We start from the raw sequence: 6000 nt of genomic DNA on the forward strand, positions 1-6000 counted from the left end.
ATCCTTAGTGCCTTTCATCCTAAGAATAGTGAAAATATGTGTAATCTGCTCCCCCCACAATAATACATAATAAATATAATCCTGATGACTTTTGATAATTTGAAAGTATTTCACTCTAACATAATTTATTTTTAAAATAATCTTTTAACAAAAGAGTCTCTCTGGTAGGAATTATGCTAAATATACCTATTTAAACATATGTCTTTGTACTCATGTTCTATTGATTTCATAGAATAATTTTTTGAAAGTAGGAATCCTAGGTGAAAGGATATTGAAAAATTTCATACCTATTTTTGTTTTTTCCTATAAAAACATATCACTATACATTAGTTAATAGAATGTTAGAGTAGCCATTTTACAAAACCCCTTAGATTACCAATATTATTAGTCACTTTAATCTTTGTGAATCTAATATTTGAAATTCAATTTTACTTAACATACATTTGTTAAATTTCTACCAGAAGGTTAATATCTTCTTTTGTAAAGCAAGTATTTAGTACTGGGCCCATTTTTATATCTAAGTATATGTACATGATCATCATTACTTAGTAAGTTACAAGCATGAAACAATGACTTTAGCATTTTGTTCATACATAGTCACCAAGTTTTTTGAAGTTTTTTCATTGAAAAATGAACAGATTTTAAATATTTTTATTTTCTCTTTTAATGTCTATAGGATTCATGATAGTGACTCCGTTCTGGCATTACCTTTATACTGGTTATTAACATGCAAATGCTTTCAGTCACAGGTACCTTTTGTCCATCATTCACATCGTTACACCAAACCTATCACCTACAGTCTGAGACTCTGAAAGCAGAAAGTAAACAACTGAATTACTATGAATTATTCTAACTTCTGTTTATTGGACTCATTCATTCACTTATATTTGTTGAATGCTACTAAGGACCTGGCATTGTTTTCAGTACTGGGCATATATCAACTAAAAGAAAAGAAGTTAAAAATCCTTGTCCAAGGAGCTTCCACTTTAGTGAGAGAAGATGAAGACTGAAGATGCTAAATAAACAGATTATTTAATAGCTTATAAGGTGATTGGTGCTCCCAAAATAGGAAAGAAAGAACAGAGTAAGAAGAAAAAGATTATTTGATGGGAGATGAAAAGGTGGTAGAATTGCAATTTTAAGTAAGGAAGATCAGGGAGGAACTCACAGAGATTAGTTTTCTAGCAAAGCCTGAAGGAAGTACATTAAGGGGAATGTTTATCAAGTAGTGGTTTGACTTACTAAGCTACCTGTCCAGGTCCTTTTCATCTCCTCGGTGTTTACGTGGGAGATAGGTATGTCTCTGAGAGACAGCTTTTTAAAATTTACTTTACAATTTAGTTTTTGTAATTCTTATGCTTTTTATACAAGTGCATCAAGACCATAGTGTCTTACCTTTTAGATTCTCTAAGATTCATAGAGAAAATGAAAGAAATACATATTTGTGGGTAATATGCTCTAAAAATAGTATAATTCTAATAAAACTCCAAAACATTTCCAGACATTTTAAGGCACAAAATTTATAGATCACATATCGCTTTCCTTGTTTCAATGAAAATTTCTGTTTTATGTGAAACTCTATTATGGAATTCTTAGTAGAAATCTGTTTTTCACTTAAAGAGTTATCACAGTAGCATTCTGAGGAAGCAATTTGTTATGAATTCCCCTTTTCAAGCTGAACAGTAGCACATACTACTAGCAAATCTCCACTGCATACATTGTCACTTAGCAAGCTCAAGGGTAATTTTAAAGGAAATATATATTATTAAAAACATTCTACTGCTTGTGCAGTATTTTAAAACTCTGAAACAATAGTGCATTTATTTCTTTCTGTATTTCTGATTTCAGTTATCAAAGGTAATTATAAATAACACTTGAAAAGGCACTCAAATTTTTACATACATTTTTAGTCTCTTAGAGTTCTGCTAATGAAAACTGGTATTAAAAATATAGTATGAATGAAACTCTAATCTCACTGTGCATCTCTGCAAAATTGTACGGATTCATTTAGAGTACACTGAACATTCTGAAATAAAAATATGACATAATCTCTATACACTTGTAAAGCGATATACTCGTTTTAATTTTTCTTGAACCTACAAATTGAAATTAGTTCATTTAAGTGCAACATATCTGTGTTTCTCATGCTGCTATGCTGAAAAGGCTGACAATCCTTCTGAACAGGCAGAGTTGGTAAGCTTTCTTAGACAATTAAACACATGGAAAATCACTCATGCTCCCACTCCCACAAAGTAGAAATATTTTTTTAAAATGGATCTTGATTGAATTTTTTACCTTAATCATTTAAAAAATACAAATTAGATTCAACTGGACATCATGTGCTGCTTGATGGAAGAACACAACACTGCTTATGAATTAAGCTTGCCAAAGTACCAATTTATAGAAAATATAGTGACAGGGAAATCTATTAAGTAACACCATGGGATGCAAGCAACAGACTCCAGATGATGGAAATATATACCGAACCAAAAAAACAGGTTTTTTCAGCAAATAATATTCAAGAAAAACAAAAGAAACAGGGGGGGTAATGACAGATTAAAGAAGATTTACTTGGTATGAAGTCTGAGGAAACAGGTCAGGATGTGCAATAAGCAAGCTTGGCATGAGTTGACAATTACTGAAGCAAAGTGATTTGTTTATGGTTTTTTTATGTTATTATTTTTCTTTTTTATACATTTGGCACTTTCTATAATATTTTAATGTAAATTAATTGATGGAATTTGATAAATTCAGCCAAGAATTGTAATTCTGTTGTGCTGTACATCCCATTGATTAACAAACAAGCTAAAAAAAAAAACCATTCATTAGTAAATGTATATTTAATGGATATTTATTGAACATTATTGGTCCAACAGAATTTCTCTATAGGAGATTATCTATAGGAAACTGCATCTTAAAAACCTCTATTGTTATAAAATAAACTTCCTAATGAACACTTTTTGAATATCATGTTGGATTGGTTTGAAGCAGTTGATTACAACACAATATGCTGAGTGTTATAGAATACAAACCATTATGTGGTTTGTATACCATGTGCTTATTTGGTTGTCTAATTAGAATATAAAAAAACATTCAGGTCTATGTGTATGCAATATGAGCATAATTTCATCAAAACAAATGACCTAGTTATGTTGATGTATAACAATATAATCATAAGCCTAAGATTTTCAGCTCAGGGTTTCTGTGGGTGAAGAGTCTGGGCACTCTTCAGTAAGTTCATGTCTTAGGTTGAAATAAAAGGTGTCAGCCGGACTGCATAATCATCTGATGCTTGACTGGAAAAGGATTGGTGGTTACCTTATTCATGCCTTTACTTGCTCTACTTAGTTACTTGCAGACTGGCTAGACTGAGTGCGACATATACTTAAGGGGAGAGATTACAGTGGGGCATAAACACTAGGAGGATCATATGGAAAATATATCCACCATACTAACTAAATCAGGAATATGTATAAAATATAACAGCAAATCTATAAGAATAAAACAAGCTAATCTCTGTTTATTTTGCTTATTAGACTCAGTTATCCAGTCTATTTCACATGAAACTGATTTTTAAAATAATTTCATATTTTCTTATGTCACTCAAATATTTTGTGGAGCATTTTTTGGTCTTTTGGGCTCTTTGATTTTAGTTAATTAAAGTGGAAATGATCGTTATATAACTTATTGGCAAAATTATTAATTTATTCTCAACAGAATTATTAATTTATTTCTCAAAAATTTATTTATTTTTTAAAGTCAGTCATTTTCATTTAGATCTCTTATCCACTGTGATCATCACCATAAATTCTGTTATATTCAGAGGACACAACTCAATATTAATACTAGATCTTTATGGATAATTTTTCAGATTCTTTTTCACTCTACCTAAAATATTTAGTATAAAAGCATAAGGAACATACACACAGATAGTATTTAAAAATCATTAACTTTTCACTCTGGAAAAAATAACTTCTTACTCTGGCTATGACTTCACAAGGGAGAAGAAATAAAAGAATAACCAAATACAGTCAAATTTCTCTTGACAGCCTGAAATCATCTACTCAATGCTTCCTTTCATGTTGTTTATGAGACAACAAATCTTATGCTAGTATGTATTCATATATACCAACTCTCAAGTCATTTTACTATGAGAGAAATTTGGAATAAAATGGGTCTATTCTAAAAAGTCAGACACTAGGGTATAGGTATTAAAATACAACAGGACCTCTGAATTTCAGTTGCATTCAACAATCCATTCTAGCTGGTTTTACCAAAGTAGCAGTATGGGAAATTAGTTACTTACACCATTCTTTAAAGACCCGAAAAGGCTCTATCTAGGCTGGACTCCCAGGAAAGACTCTTTGAAACAAGAAACACTTGGTCTCTGCCAGTTGAAAGAGTTTCAAAAGCTGATGAATGGGAAGCTAACTGTTGGGGGAAAAAAGCCATTGCTATGAATTCTGGCTCCAGAACATCACCACCTAACTCAGAAACTACATGCCTACGATTTGCCTTTCCCCTCTTCTGCCTCAGTTCTACATCAAAATCTCTTATGAATGCACATAATTGACAGGCCAGAATCATAACTGCAAAAGGGCATTGAGCAAATGCAACTTCTTAGTTTCCAGCTAACAGGGTCTTTATGCTAGAATGGAATACTGGATAAGCCAATTTATATAACAGTGTATATCAATATCTGTCTATAGCTATATATTTATGAACTAATTCAATAGTAAAGAAAATCAACCCTAGTTATGCATTGCATTCTAATTTCAAATAACTTCAATGTCTTCCTTAACAAAACCTTGGAAGAATGAGTTTATGGAATTAGTTTTGTTGAAAACTTTTGGAGGTTCATTCAAATAACAATCATTAATCATGTAATAATATCTTCTACTATATGAGCTATATATTTTAAAGCATCTTTACCTACTATAACCCATGTTCATCATTATTCATTTGTAACAGTTAAGATGGAATAGTCACTATAGAATCTATTCTATAAATGTGGACAGTGAGGCATCCAAACACCCAGTGTAACTTGCCTGATCTACTTGCTACCTAGTAGATCTTTGTCTTAATTGTAGTATCTTATATGGGGAAAAGCATCTTTATGTACTGAAATCCTGCTGTCTAAGCTTTTTTTTTGAAACAAGATTTTAGAATATGAAGTTGGGCCTATATGGAAAAACGAATTTGAAAAATAAAGACTGTAATAAATTTAAAAAAATCAAACATTGCTACTATGGAAAATCTTAATAGATGAAACAAATATAAGGATAAGATGATTATAATTGTACACCATTATAATGAGAATGAAATTTACAATTCAAATCTGAGAAGAGCAGGTATAACTTTTTTAATTCATCTATTTCCTAACTTTTCTTTGTTCTTGAAGCTCTATTTGTAACAATTGAAAACTGAACTTTGGACTTTAAATAAACTTGGCTATTTGAAGTTTAAAATTTGGTCAATTTTTTGGTAAATATTCAGTGAAAATGTTCTTGCCCTTCCCCTGTCCCTGCCCAAGCATGAGGGCAGGGACATTACTCTCCACTATGGTCCTGTGAGTCAAGACATTGTTTCTTACATGCTCACTGGCCTTGACTCTGGGAAGTTGTATTTTAGCTTATTGGTTTCAATATGTGAGCTGTGAGGAAAGAGAAAATAAGAGAGTCTTTGTCTGAATTGAAAGGGCAGATTCAGGTAATCGTTGCCAGAAATTGCCAAATGTTTTGATATTTTGAGAGTGGACGAATGTATTCCGTTGTAATCATGTTATTTTCAAATGTTGGCTCATTATTTGTTAAAAAGGATCTGTGCAGAATATATAAAAGCCTACATGAAGATTGCTGTTAGTGGCCAAGATGCCTGTTCACAGCATCTGAGATTTTATTGCATTTCCAGATATTTGTACCTTAAAGTGAATATGATGCTACAATATTTTTGTTTATTTTACACTGAAAAGATTGGAGTCTTTGTGATGGTACTATATCA

This window comes from Crocuta crocuta, unplaced genomic scaffold (assembly GCF_008692635.1).
Source record: "Crocuta crocuta isolate KB4526 unplaced genomic scaffold, BGI_CrCroc_1.0 scaffold163, whole genome shotgun sequence".
Lineage (NCBI taxonomy): Eukaryota > Metazoa > Chordata > Mammalia > Carnivora > Hyaenidae > Crocuta > Crocuta crocuta.